The sequence below is a fragment of the Adiantum capillus-veneris genome, chromosome 19 (assembly GCF_014529385.1).
Source record: "Adiantum capillus-veneris isolate H3 chromosome 19, ASM1452938v2, whole genome shotgun sequence".
Lineage (NCBI taxonomy): Eukaryota > Viridiplantae > Streptophyta > Polypodiopsida > Polypodiales > Pteridaceae > Adiantum > Adiantum capillus-veneris.
In genome coordinates, this window is record NC_140949.1 from 14,738,856 (window position 1) to 14,754,996 (window position 16,141).

Sequence of the window (16,141 nt, forward strand, 5' to 3'; positions counted from 1 at the left end):
TGTACATGATGTACTTGATGAGGAAAGGGCTGAAAATGAGCAGACTAGAGGTATGCCAAAATGGCTGGTGCACACTTTGCGTGACAGTAAATTGGATGCACCTTTATCTAGTCGTACTCGTTCAGGCTCTCGCCATGCATCTTATGCATCAGATTGTTATGCTTTGGCTGTGTCTAGTTTACATGATGTTGAGGAGCCTCTGTCTTTTGATGAAGCACAGAATTCAGAAAATTGGATTGCTGCCATGAAATCAGAATATGATGCACTTATAGAGAATGACACATGGACTTTATGTGATTTGCCTCCTGGCAAAAAGGCCATTGGTACCAAGTGGGTTTACAAGTTGAAACGCAAGCCGGATGGTGAGATCGATCGCCATAAGGCTCGACTTGTTGCAAAGGGTTATGCACAACAAAAAGGCATAGATTATGAAGAGACTTTTGCTCCCAGTTGTCGTATGACTACTGTGCGTTTTCTATGTGCATTGGCAGCTCATTTTGGTTGGGATGTACATCAATCAGACATTGTTACTGCTTTCTTGAATGGTGACATATTTGAGGAAGTTTATGTAACGCAGCCTCGCGGTTTTGTCATAAAAGGACAAGAGGACAAAGTGTGCAAATGTAAGAAGGCCTTGTATGGGTTGAAGCAATCTCCTCGTGCTTGGTATGAGAAAGCTGACACTCATTTGGTTAAACGAGGCTTTCGTAACAGTCCAACAGAAAGCACATTGTATGTAAAGCGTGAGGATGATGTATTTCTCATTGTGGTTCTTTATGTTGATGATTTGTTGATCACTGGACCAAATGAGAGACATATTGCTGAATTTAAGGCTGATTTGAATGCTACTTTCAAGATGAAAGATTTGGGGCTGTTGCATCATTACTTGGGTATACAGTTTAAGCAGTGTGATGGTGGTATTGCCTTGTGTCAGAAAAGTTACATAGAGACATTGCTATGTAAGTTTGGACTTGAGGATTGCAAACCTATTGCCACTCCCATGGAAACAGGTTTGAAGTTGAGTCTACATGATGCTGGCGATCCTGCTGATGTCACTCTTTACCAAACTGCTGTTGGCTGCCTCATTTATGTATGCAACACGAGGCCAGATATTCAGTTTGCAGTCTCGCAGGTCAGCAGATTTATGCATAGCCCAGGGTCTAAGCATTGGCAGGCTGTCAAGAGGATTTTCCGCTACCTTAGTGGCACTTTACATCTTGGCTTGTTTTATCCCAAGGGGGGATCATTGCCGCCAGACTTACATGCTTTTTCGGACTCAGATTGGGTTGGTTGTTTTGACACGCGAGTGTCCACAAGTGGTTTTTGTTTCATGCTTGGCAGTTCATGTATATCATGGTTGAGCAAGAAGCAACCTACTGTGGCCACTTCGAGTTGTGAGGCTGAGTACAGGGCAGTCTTCACAGCTCTTCTAGACACCGGCGCTCTAGTGGTGGCGGTGGCGGTTGTTGTGGGGATTCCGCCACCGATGCCTCCACACCGCCTCGTGTTCGACGAGGCTCTTTACCCTCCCCTTCTTTGCCCGCCCCCACACCAGCCACAGCATCGCCGTCTACGCCAGGTTTTGCACGGCTGACTGTTCCTAGAAGCTACACACCTCTACCTACTCCGCCAGGAGCCACCCCACTCGACACTCCTCGCTTCGGGGCCCAGACGCCGGTGGAGACACCTGACGTCCGTACCCCCATCGACACGCCGCTAGAGACCCCTGCCGGGACACCCAGGTTCACGCGTCACCGGCCAGAGGGCTTGCCTTACTCCGTCGACATCAGCGGCGGCATCATCATGGATGATGACGGCAAGAAGGTGATCTCGCGCATGCGTGGTCTTTGCTCTCAGCTGTTTAGACACTATATACTAAACAAATGGAGTGAAGTACCAAGTGATTTAAAAAACAGAGTCATCAGCATACTTCATGATGAGTTTCCCGTTCCAACACGGGATCAGCGCTTCAATGAAGACCTGATGAAGATTCGAATGCGCGAATACTGCAAACACAAGCGTTCCGAAGTGCAAAAAGCAATCAAGAATGGGTGGAATAGGCCAGATTGGCTGGCCAAAGAAGATTGGAAGAATGCGAAGAAAGCAGCGCGCGAGAATCCCGACAAGTGGAAGCAACAAAAAGATGCAGCCAGAGCGCGAGTAGAGGCAGGGAGCTCGCACCACTTGGGGAGCGGTGGATGGGCATCATTTGAGGCCGATTTTGTAAGTCTTTTCACATTGCTCTTTATGCATGTTCGATAGTTTAGGGTTTATGAGTTTTTTAGTTCTAACATAATGAAATCTTTGTATGTTTTGACAGTGGTCGATGACAGGACGTGATCCCACACCGTACGAGTGCGAGTACGCAGGCAGGAAGGGCTTAAACGCCCTGATGGACATTCTCAGTTCTCGCAGCGGCATGGTTAGTATTACGGTTTACTCTTTTTTATTTTTTGTATTGTTTTATAAATGTCGTTATATGTTTATACTTACTGAAAACTGTCTTATTGTCTTTTTTTGCAGAATCCGACAGATACGCCGCTTGGACGCGATGAGACGTCTGATTAGACGACGTCAGTTTAGCCGTAGCTAGATAGCATTAGTTTAGGGTTTCTCATAGCTTATGTATCATGAGACGGATTTTATACGTCTTTTTGAACCATGTATATTATTACATTTGTCACCGCAATTCCTTTTGCCAATCAATTCTTTATGCCTATGATGTTGTACAATTGTCATTATTACATTTGCCAATCAATTCAGTTTGTCTATGATGTGTACAATTGTCAATTTTGCAAACAATGCGTCTTGTGGGTGACTATTTTGGGTCTATTATTTACCTTTGCACTTTTTTTAAAAAGTGAATCAAGTACAATATGGTTGATGGGTGGCAGGCATTCAATGCCCTGCCACCAAAAAAATATTCTCTCAGGCGTCGCTATATGCGTCGCTATTTATGGCTCTGTAGCGTCGCTATATGCGTCGCTATACTCTTCTGTGAGAGCGTCGCTATAAGCGTCGCTATAGGCGTCGCTATAGACGTCGCTATATAGCGACGCTCATAGCGACGCCTATAGCGACGCTTATAGCGACGCATATAGCGACGCTCTCGTAGCGACGCTTTTAGCGACGCCGGGGGTTATAAAAACCCAGTGTATTTCCGTCGCTAAGAGCGTCACAAGAGCACATAACCTCTTGTAGTGTGTGTATGGCTCAGACGCCTTATGGCTGACTTGGGTGTTGGACAGGACACTGCCAACACTATCTACACTGACAGTCAGAGCGCATTGGCAGTTGCGAGGAACCCAATTTTTCATGCTCGCACAAAGCACATTGAGGTGCATTACCACTATGTCAGGGAGAGGCTCTCAGCAGGAGAGATCAACTTGGCTTATGTGCCAACACAGGACAACCTTGCAGATCTTTTCACAAAGGCATTGTCTCGTGAGAAGCTTGAAGCTTTCCGCAAAGCTTTGGGCTTACTCCCCTTTGTGGAGTGATCCTGTCCTCAGGGCATGGCACTTCCCTTTACTCATGTGCCAGCTCTCGTTCACCGCATCACTCCAGGGGGGATTTGTTACCATATACATGTGGTAGTGATGTGTGTGAACACACTAGGACCGCCGGGGCATTTTTTCCCTCTTTAGGAGGTTTTTTTCCCCCGTGCATTGTATATACGCCCATCACTCTAGGGCTATCTATCTTTCCATTGCACACTAAGGAATACATTCTCTATTGTGTGCCTTGAGCTTCCTTCGTCTTCTCCAAGCTGTGTGTGTTTCTCTGCAACCCTAATTCCAACAGTCTTTGAGCCATTAGATGCGATTTTGAAGGCTTATGAAGCTAGGCTAAAGCCGAACCATACATGGTTAACATATCCTCATCTAGGGTATGAGAAAGAGAGGTTGTAGATGTGCAAGGAGCTCATCCAAGAGGCCTAAGCTCTTACGGAACCACCTGTCCCGATTGCTCCAAAGACTGAGGTGTTGATCAACAAAAGAATCCAGGAGATGGAGAATCGAAGTATCGAAAAAAGAGACCAAAAAGAACTGGTAGTTGAAACACCATTAGATATGAGGGTGGTAGCCAACACCACAGATGGGGTGTGCTCCCACGCAATTATACCAATTCCGGAAGTTGAAGAACCCTGGCCACAAGATTTGTGGGAGGATTTCAACAACAAAAAAGATGGAAGTGTGACCCTTGAGTCATCCCGTGTCACTGAGATCCATCTAGACCATCTGTTCTACCCGGGTGATATCTGATCACTATATGGTGATGCAGGTACAGAAATGTCGAAAGACAACAAACCTCAGTCTTTGAAAACTTTTCCTTTGTTCATCAACAACCATGAAACAAGATAAAAATTTAGAAAAGTACCATCTCAATGGAAATCTAATCCTAAGATGATGGACACTAAAACTCTTCATGAGTTGATGTCGTCTCCAATCCATTGTACGCTAACTCTATCCGAGTTACTGCAAATAAGACCTCATCTTTGGGAAGAAGTGGATTTTTTTTTGGAGAAAATAGGGTTGATAGTTTTGCAACCAATCATTCCTCCAAAAGCGGCAGACAACCAAACACCAAAACAGACTAAACCAGAGCCCGTACCAGTGAATAAGGTAGGAGACTACTGTGAGGAGAAGAAGGAAACACTACCTTACCGGTGGAATACAAAGGAGTAAAAACAATTGCTATATTAGATAGTGGGACTGGAATTGCCATAGCAACCAAGGCAATGTGGGAAAAATGAAAAAAGCCTACCCTAAGGAAAACCCAAATGAAACTGCAATTAGCGGATGGATACTTGGAGTGACCGATTGGCATTTTGTAGCAAACCATAGTATCCTCTTGTGGAATTGCATATGAAAACACCTTTTCTATAATGAATTTTGATGAGAGCAGCAATTTTGATATCATACTGGGCAGACTATACATGCACCAGCTCAAAATGGTACAAGATTGGGGCTATGGCTATATCTACTTAAGACACAAGGATGTCACTACAAAGATCAGTGTCAAAGATCATAGTTATAGAGATGTTGAGTGAACCCCTGGGGAAGAGTTAAACTCCACAATTGAGCAGGAAGGGGAGATACTGCTTAGCTGCAAAGAAAAGTGCATATCTGGATGTGTGGAGCTTCGGAGTGTGGAAGTTTGAAAAAGGAAGATTGTATTCACCGCCGACAGACCAATACAAGATGAGGTGTATGTACGAGAGCCTTTTTTGAAAGAGATGTTTGAACCATTTGGATGCTAGCAGATATTGACCACCCTTGGTGTGTGTGTGTGAATGAGGTAACACTAACCAAATTCTGTGATGAGGAAGGATATGATATAATTCCATTCCAAATAACGAGCAACATCTTAAACACAAAATCAGGATTAGAAGGACCTGACATAGAGGGAGTTACAGATTGCAGACGCATAGTGGATGAGATTGCCATAAGAACCTTAGTGAAACTGATGAGGAAGCATTCCAAAACTCCACAGGCAGATCTTTAGAGGACGGCGCGGAGGACCATGCATGTTCTAGTAGCTCCGATAAGGACATCGAACTGAGGGATTGACAAGTGGTTTTTTATGAATTTCCTAACCAAAAACCACAAAGACAACGGAGATACCTAAAAAGACATGAACAAACAAAATCAAATAAAAGAAGAACCTGTACCTCTTTTAAAAAACAAAGGCTGGTCGAAGCAACTGATTGCCTTAAAGATGAGATATCCAAGAAGTTCATGAAACCCATCTCAACAAAAAAAGGGAATCCGAAAAAGAAAAGCAGACCAAAATTACAAACTAAAAATATCGTTGAAAAGTCAACAAAATTATCAAAAACAGAGCACAAACAAAGATACAACAAATTAAAACGAATTTTGAAAGAACTTTGGACAATGGAGTTGGCGACTGATGATGAATCCAACAATGATAGGTTTGACACACCTTTCCACTACAAAAGGTACATTGTCCAAGACAAAAAAAAATGTAATTCATAAGCCAAAATGAGACCCAAAGGAATCTAGAACCTCATACGATGGGCCATAAAAAGCTAAGTGTATAGACCTAGCGGAACCATGCAAGGAACCTAAGCCGACATACATTGCCACGGACCTCACAGGGGAAGAAGAGAAGCTATTGATAGCAACACTCCGATGATATAAAGACGTGTTTGCATGTTCCTACAAAGATCTCATGGGAATAGATCTAGAAATCTATCAGCACAGAATACCCCTTAAGGGTAATGCCAAACCGCACAAACAACGTCCTTATACGTACAATGAGACTTTTGCCAAAAAGATTAAGGAAGATAGACAAACTCAAAGATGCTGAGTTTATCTATGAGATTGAACACACCAATTGGGTGTCCCCAATTGTGGTAGTGACCAAAAAGAATAAAAAGTTACGTGTCTATGTGAACCTCAAACAAGTAAATGCTCCTACCATCAGAGACAACTATCCCCTACCAAAATAGATCATGTGATCAAGAGAGTTGCAGGAAAAGAAGCTTATAGTTTCTTAGACAGGTTCTGAGGCTACAACCAGTTGACCATAAAACCAAAAGATCAACATAAGACAACTTTTGCAGCAGAGTGGGACATATTTGCATATAGGGTGATGCCTTTTGGTTTGACCAATTATGCGCCTGCCATTTCAGAGACTAATCAGTCATGCATTCAAGGAGTATCTCATGTAATTTTTGGAGATATACGTGGATGATCTATGCGTGCATTCTCAGTCGAGGAGTGAACACATAATACACTTGGAGAAAGTATTTCAGAAGTGTAGATATTACCGTATTTGCTTAAACCCTGAAAAATGTGTCTTCATGGTAAGACAAGGTAAAATCTTGGAACACATTGTGTCCAAAAAATGGGATTTCCACTGATCTAGATAAGATACAGGTGATTGCTGCACTTCCAAGACCAACCAAGTTAAAGGAAGTACATGCATTTATGGGCCATTGTCGGTGTTATATGCACTTCATACTTCATATATATGTATGTTGTAATAGCTAAGCCTTTGTATGCTCTCACTCTGCCAAATTTGAGTGGATGGAAGAATGTGAGAAGACAGCTTTCACAAATTGAAGCAAGGATTAATTTTTGCTCCAATTTTGCAAGCCCGTGATTGGAACAAGATCTTCCATATCCATGTAGATGCATCAACCTATCCCATAGGGTGCATATTAGCTCAACCTGGAGAGAAAAAAATGGATTTTTTCATTTGTTACTCTAGTAGGTAGCTAAACAACGTAGACAAAAATTATACCAGTGCGGAGAGAGAGGACCTAGAAATGATATATGTTGTCATGAAATGTAGACACTACCTTCTCGCAAACAAGTTTGTTTTCTTTGTAGATCACCAAGCACTCTTGTATCTAGTAAACAAACCTTGCAACACTGGAGGGATTGTTCACTGGTTTAGAATATTGCTTGAGTTTGATTTCACTATGTTCGTAAAGAAAGGAACAACACATAAGAGAGCATATCATCTTTTGAGATTGTGCCATGGAGAAGCACCCGAAGGTATTGATGATGACCTCCCAGATTCTTATCTGTTTAACGTTGAAATGGTTCCAAGGTGGAGTGAAAAGGCCATTCCTCTACTCACCATAGGATCATTATACAGCTAGAAAGACAACCATCAATCATTCATCAGACCAAAAATCTCCAACTTTTAGCTGAACGGCTTTACAAGAAAGGTAATGATGAGATCTTGAGACTATGTGTAGAGTCGGCCAAAAACAAATACTACTTGAAACTTGTTCATATACAACACACGGGGTTTCATAATGGGAAAACACAAACATACCAAAGATTATTGAGACTTGGGGTATACTGGCTAAACATGAAAAAAGTGTCCATGATTACATAAAATCATGTGAAACCTATTAAAAATAACCGCCAGTCGAACACGCCACACTCTTTAGAATAATTGGAGCGCCCAAATGGGGTACTTACATTATTACGTACTTAAACGCCAAGACCTCCCTAGAGGGATTGAGTAAGGTACAAATGAGAACTATAGAGGAGGAAGCAAACCACTATGAGCTGATTTCAAACCAACTGTACTTTTAGGGGAAAGACAATCAATTGAGATTGTGTGCTACTGAAAGCGAATATTGTGTGCTACTGAAAGCGAATATTTCTCCATCCTAGAACAAGCACACTCAGGCCAGTCAGGTGGACTTTTTTTTGCTGACAAAAATGCAAACCTGATACTTCTTGCTGGAATATGGTGACCAACCTTGTTCATAGACGTAAAGACATATGTAAAACAATGTGATGAATGCCAACGCACTAAAGAGCCTCTGTGAAGAGATGAAACGCCATTACACCCAATGATGGGAGTTTGAGCCTTTGACCAGTGGGGCATAGATTTTTGTAGGCCCCATCATACCTCCTCGATATTGTACACATGCTCAATATATCATATTAGCAATAGATTATATGACCAAGTGGGTGGAGCGAAGGCACCACAGAAAAATGATGCACGAACTACGGCACAATTCCTATTTGAAAACATCGTTACTAGATACGGCCTACCCATTGAGATTGTGAGCGATCAAGGAACCCACTTTCTGAACACCGTCATTGAAAGCTCGACAAATTCATGGTGGTTCATCACAAATCAGACCCTTACCACCCCCAAGCTAATGGGAAAGCAGAAAGTACCAATAAAATCTATGCACGGTGCTAACCAAAATAGTGAGTGAATCAAGAATTGATTAGGACCTAAAGGTAACTTAGCATTATGGGCTTACAGGGTAGCATTTGAAACCTCCATTGGAACCACTCCATTTAACCTTGTGTTCAAAATTAATGCTATTCTACCCATGGAATTATTGATTTCCACACTTCGACTTGCAACACAGCTATGTTGGACGAGACACAAACTCTCTAAAAGGCTAGACATCTTGAAACAACTAGAAGTGATCTTAAGCTGCGGGTAAAGTTCATACAAAAGGCATGTGGCGGCCTCGCAACCCAAGACCTGGCTCCCCGCAACTCGAGAGTAGCTTCCAACCTCATCCTTCCTCTCTCCTCTATATATAGACCCCCTGCAACGTCATTCTTTGGCATTCTCTCCAAATCCATCCGCAGCTGAAGGGAACTCCATTCAAAGCTGAAGGGGATCCATCCTTCGAGCAACTACGGTCTAGAGAGAGAGAGATTCACGTGTTGTCGAAAAGATTCGTCTATTCTTTGTGTTGATCTCCATGAAGGCCGATCCTTTGACACTAATTCTCCTCCTCTCTCTATCTCTCTGCTATCTCACGGAGTGGTTGAAATCCTTTACCCTTTGCTTTAACTTCCTCTCTTTCAATTCCTTGGAAGCATGTGCAAAGGTCATGGGCGTATTGCGCTCTCTCTCTCTCTCTCTCTCTCTCTCTCTCTCTCTCTCTCTCTCTCTCTCTCTCTCTCTCTCTCTCTCTCTCTCTCTCTCTCTCTATTTTGGAAGACTCAAGTCCGCATGCATTCACTCTCTCTCTCTCTCTCTCTCTCTCTCTCTCTCTCTCTCTCTCTCTCTCTCTCTCTCTCTCTCATACACACATACCCCTAATTTCATCAAATCTGTCTAAGCCTTTCATGATTTCCACCTTGCAGGCCTGTATTGGGCGTTTTTTGGCGTTGTTGAGCAATGGCCTACATGTATATCAAATGGTGAGGGTGCGCGTGCCCCCCCCCCCCCCCCCCCACACACACACACACACACACACACACACACACGTACGTGTGGTGCCTATAGAAGAGCCATTGAGGCGGCACGAAGGGGGGGCAAGCAAAGTTTTTCTTGATTTGGCTCAGGCAGAAGGGCAACGCCACGGGATCATAAAGCAACCATGGATGAGGGGCACTGAGGGGGCATTGCATGTAGATTAATAAACCATTCTTACCCTCATCTTGCAACTTGCCACTCCATGCCTACAGGGATTAAACCCTCTCCTTAACAATTCATAGAAGGCCCTCTTTGATACAAATTATAAAAGGAAATAACATATAAAACATTATTGATGTTGCTTGCAAGCACCGAAATAGTGACATAGTTGTTGGGCATGGTGGCCCATAGGCATAGATGCAGAGAAGTGAAAGTGATGGAAATTAGTAAATGCTAAATGATATGTATTGGGTAATTGCTTGCAACTATGGGATGAAAGGTTTGTCTTCACCCCATCCCTTTCATCTCCTTAACATGGCACCCCTCCCTTGAACATGGGCTATGGAAGCACTGCCCCTATGGAAATGATAGTGTTGGCTTCCGCCCGTGTAGGCCTTGCTACTGATGCATCATTGCTTGGCAGGCACAACCTATGCCTATATTGTTGCCTTGAGTTGTGATAGATTTTGTAGAGCTTATATCAGCCACTACATCCCCCCATCCCTATGGCTTGATCACAGGCCAATGGTCTATTAATTTGCAATACTATAACAGTCCATTCCTTGACCTATGGGCACACTAATGCTCGTTAATATTGAGGTGTGGCCTGTGGGGAAGAGTTGGTGGCCTCCATAGAACCGCGAGGTGAGGGGCTACTTCAACCCTACCCCTCTTGCTTCCCTGCTTTCCCATTTCTTCTCCCTGGCTCACTCCCCCATCGTTATCCTTGCCTTGCACAGCCTCGGGTTATCGATACATTGAGTGAGTAGGTCTCGGGTTGCGGGTGAGTGGTCCCTTGAAATGCGGGATACTGCAGTAGAACACTTCTTATCTTATATTAATAAGCAAAGCCAAATGGGATGAGTGTTTGGACGACGTTGCAGCAGGTTTGCTTAAAGCGCTCTCTCTCTCACTCTCTCTCACAGGTCACAAGTGAGCCAACAACGTGTGCGAGTTGGTAATGGGCTGCAGCGTCTCCTCCCGCGTCCGCTCCTGTCTTCATAGGCCCTCTCAACCTTCACACCATCAGTAACTGCAACCGGGCCGGACCTATGCAAGGAGCTACTCTCAAGAGCTGCTCGCTAGCTTCCCACTCTCCTTTCCTTCTCGACCTCCCTTTCTCAGTTCCCGCACTTGAGCCTTCTAGACCTTCCAACTTCCATGTTGCCCAACAATATGGCCGCATGCTGCCTGAGTTAAGCTGGGCGCAGTCAGGGACGCACAAAGAGAGAGAGAGAGAGAGAGAGAGAGAGAGAGAGAGAGAGAGAGAGAGAGAGAGAGAGAGAGAGAGAGAGAGAGAGAGAGAGAAAGAGGCCACCGGAGGTGGCCGGCCATACTAGTACATATATAATAGACATATATATATTATGTGTGTGTATGTGTGTATTTCAGTTGGATGTACCTGAAAAGCTATAGTTGCATTTTAAATATTTTGTAAAGACAAATAGCATTTCAAGTACATCCAATGAGAGTAGAACATGCACATGCATTCGCCTAGAAAGTCACCGCATTTATTCGCAATAAACAAGGTTCGCAAATACACCTTCAACCAACTAAATTACAAAATATTACATAGATTATAAGTTTGAATCAAAAAATATCAATAGAACTTACTAATTATACTAAAAACTCTGTTTTTTTTTCAAATTTGGACATAAAACTTGATAACTTTTAAATATCATATCACATATCGCAAGTATGGGGTACCCAATCACATAAATTCGTAAATTAGATAGAATCGAACACGATACGCTGCCAGGGAATTGGGCAACGCGGCAGTGAGAGAGGAGAGGATGTGCGCGCAAGTAGGTAGCAGGTGGCCATGCAGGAGACGAGCACGGCCTAAGGGCGGTGGGCAAACGCGCAAGAGACGGGCACAAACTGAGGTCTTGATTAACAGGTCTTTGAGTTCAACTCCCCTCCTCGGCTAGCTCTTTAAGGCTAACTATTTTAGGTCTCTTTGGATAGTTTCCTACGACATTAAAACTCTCTTCTTCTTAAACCATTACTCTTTCTCTCTCTCTCTCTCTCTCTCTCTCTCTCTCTCTCTCTCTCTCTCTCTCTCTCTCTCTCTCTCTCTCTCTCTCTCTCTCTCTCTCTCTCGACCACACACGTGTACCTGCTTGCTCCTAGGGTTTCGTGCGCCTTCGTGCCGCAGCAGGGTTACCAGCAGCGCAGCCGTAGAGCCACGTCAATTGAAGGTCGGGTCTAGCTATCGGTTACCAATAGCGCAACAGCAGCCATTCACCTCACGGTCGCCACAGTGCAGCAGACGTGTCGAGGCCGGGTCGCCAGTTGCAGTAGACGTGCCGCGTTGTCACAGGGCGTCGTCAGCGTTGTCAGTGTCGTCAGCTGGGCATCGTGAGCAAGTAGCGGCACTAGCGGCAGAAGAGGGCTTCGTCAGCAAGCGGCAGTAGCAGAGGCGGCCATCCCGTCAACGCAGGAGAGAGAGAGAGAGAGAGAGAGAGAGAGAGAGAGAGAGAGAGAGAGAGAGAGAGAGAGAGAGAGAGAGAGAGAGAGAGAGAGAGAGAGAGAGAGAGAGAGAGAGAGAGAGAGAGAGAGAGAGAGATAGATTTTATTATCGTCCTCGGAGGTCAAATATGACCTATGGGACCAAAGTTACATGTGATGTAGTATGTGTATGGCTGATGAGTGACTCTCGATGCTCCAAAATTGTAGTGATGAGAGTCGTAATGGAGAGCCCACACTTTGGCTGGGAGAGGAAAGTGTGTAGGTCTAAGTTATGGCTGAAAATGTGAGAGAAGCAAGTTCGGATGTGATCAAAAGCTGAGCACTCTAGTAGTGTGTGGTACTCAGACTCTCGAACTTGCAGTGAGCATAATGTGCACAATCGATTTGACTCTTCTCCATTGCCCCAACGCCCTATCCGCACCGAAGGAAATGGGAGCTAAGCCGAATTGCTACGATAGTGCATATCGCGGACAAGGGAATAGGCTCAAGCATGTAAGTGTGAGTACAGTTTCCTCTCTCAGCGAAGAACATGGTTTTGTAGTTGGGGGCAATATAGGTGGTGTAATGTATGAAGCGTGACCCACCGGATTTCTCCCAAGCCGTAATACATTGGCGTTGTAGAAAAGCTTCATTCACTTGAGAGTCAATTGAAGCATCATGTAGCAAGTGTAATGCATCCCATCTCCCAAACCACTTCTTTATGTCTTGCATCTATCCCGTGCTCAAGATCTTGCTTTTATGCGTCTTTTGAACTTTTTTGCTTGCTTCCCATGCAATTGTAGGAAGTCGATGTGAGGGGTTTTGACGCATCTTTATCATGTACTCCACAACCCTTTCCATGCCCATAACCTCAATTGGAAGAGATCCCGACTCAAGAAGTAGGAGCATATATGGTGTTTGTTGTTGGGATTAAAGCCCAAGTGGCCTCTTATGCGGATATGGCCGGCCGCCCGCCTAACTCACTTACCTCTAACTCTTTGTATATACTAACATATTCTTTGTGAATACTAAGGATTTGGGAGATAACCCTTCTAACAGATCTCTGCGTACTGTACTGTGTAAGCTCACTGTGTGTGTGTGTGAGAGAGAGAGTTGACCCACGCTCCGCTCCGCAACTTCAATTGGTATCAGAGCCTTGGTTCAGTGCGGATTTGCGCAATCGCGCGCGCGCGCACTTTTCCGGCAGATTCTGGATCCGGAGTTCGAAAATTCACACTCGGCGTTCCGGGAGCGTTTCCAATAGGTGACCTAGGGTTTTACCCCCCTTTCGAAGCCGTTTATGCCCTCAGAATTTCGTTCTGAGCACTACAGCAGAAGATAGATTTCAGCCGCAAAGAAATCCGTCTTGTGTAGATTGGCAAGCAGGAGGTGGTCGACATCAATATCGACATCGACATACATCACTTATTCGTCTTTAGAGCATCATCTATAGACCAGGTACACATATATATCATCAGATATATATATTGCAGTCTGCATTGCTACTTCTTGTGCTTGCCAGGTTCCAGGGGAGGTGTGGCCATACGACGGCTTGACACCACTGGCATGTATTGCAGATTGATGTACTGTGATTGTGGGTCTGCTAGTTGTGAGTCACGCTAGCAGACAGACCGCCGCAGAGGTCATAGGACAGTGATTGGTCTATTATAGGATGTATGCTAGTTCTGGGCAGTTTGCTGAGCCATCTGAGAGGGTCGTGTGTGAGGTTTTTTGAAGCCAAGCACTGGGGGCTGGGTTACCCAGTGTGAGGTGGATTAGGTTGCTGGAGTTCCCCTCTACACGCATCCTCTTCGGCGACTTTTATCCCTTAGGATGTATGACTTTGTGTAGACACTGGATTGCATCTTATGCGTCAGGCCGTTGAGGCATTGTTCAGGGTTCAGTCTTGAGACAGATACAGGTTCTGTCATCGCCCAGAGAGGAGACAGTGTATGCTTACAGGACAGCATATTACAGGGATTTTTTAGATTTGTCACTGGTCAGCTATTTATGATTGTTTCTTGAGCTATCTTTTGGTTCCCAGAGCTCAGTTTTCAGGGGAGACTCTGTCAAAAATTTTCAAAAATACTGACAGTTCCTGAGGAGAGGTGTTCAGCTTGTTGATTATAGCTTGTTTACTGTGTACAGAGGCCAGTTTACAGGGGAAACTCTGCCGGATTTTTCTCAGGAGTAAACAGTTTGGCAGATATGGCATCTTCTCAAAGTGAGACTCTTTACAACATAAAGAAGCTGGATGGCACAAACTTTCCATTCTGGAAGAAGCAGATTTGGCAGGTTTTGGTGCAGAAAAAACAAGTGAAGCCACTGAAGCTCAAAGGGGAGAGACCAGAATTTATGGCTCAAGATGAGTGGGAAGAGCTTGACGAGTTAGCTTGTTCCACAATCATGCTGACACTGGCAGAAAATGTTTACTTCAACGTAGCAGAAGAGACTACAGCGTATGGCGTATGGCAAAAGCTATGTGATATGTACGAGAAACAAAGTGCTGCTTCTCAGATTTACTGGCTCAAGAAATTGGTGGATTTGAAGATGAAGGAAGGGACAGCCATGTCAAATCATCTGAATGAATTTCACTCAATTTTCAGCCAGTTAACAGCATAAGAGATAGTCTTTCCAGATTCAGTGAAGGCTATGTTTCTCTTAATCACTTTGCCAGACAGTTGGGATACTTTTCGTACAGCGTTAAGTAATTCTGTCGCGCCAGAAGGTCTTACAAGTGCCAATGTAGAAGGCAGCTTGCTCACAGAGGAAGTGAACAGGAAGAACATTGACAAAGGCAAAGGCAATAGTGCTTTGGTCGTTCGAGGGAGACAACAGTTTAAAGAGAAGAAGGGTAAGAAGGCACAAAACCGAAGTAAGTCTCGTGATTCGAAGTCAAAGGATGACATAGAATGCTATCATTGTGGCAAGAAGGGTCACATGAAGCGAGACTGTACGAAGTGGAAACAAGAAAAAGGCAAAACAAAGAGTTCTGAGCAAGATGAAAAGAAGAGTTCAGTGAAGATTGAAGAGGTGAATGTCACAGGATCTGGTTCAGACAGTGATTCTGGTATAGCAGCTGGTGACATCTTCCTTACAAGCAATCTTGATTCTGTTTTCTTGACTGCAGAGGATGGACATGCTATGAGTGATTGGATTATCGACTCAGGGGCATCTTTACATGTTTCTCCGCACAAAGAGTGGTTTACATCATATGTGGCTACTAAAGATTATGTTAGACTTGGCAATGAGCAGGTTTGTGACATACTTGGAGTGGGAGATGTGCAGTTGAAGTTTCAGAATGGCTCTTCTTTATGGCTCAAGAATGTCAGACATGTTCCAGCAATCCGAAAGAGCTTGATTAGTACAGGGAAGTTGGATGATGCGGGTTATGTGACAGTTTTTGGGAACAGCGCTTGGAAGATCTCCAAAGGTTCGATGACTGTAGCACATGGCAGCAAGTCAGGAACTTTGTACACTTTACATGTTTCAGAGGTTAAAAACCATGTAATTAATGTGATTGAGCAGCCAAGTGTGTCACTGTGGCATCGTAGGTTGGGACATATGTCAAAAAGAGGAATGGAAATACTTTCTCATTATGGTTATTTGCCTGGCTTTTCATTTCAAGATTTCGAGTTTTGTGAGCATTGTGTTTATGGTAAGCAAACACAGGAACCGCACAGATCAAAGAGGAATCGTAGGGACGAACGGTTAGCTCTTGTACACAGTGACCTATGCGGACCAATGCCTAGTTTGTCACTAGGGGGAGCAGCGTACTTTTGTACATTCATAGATGACTATTCTCGCA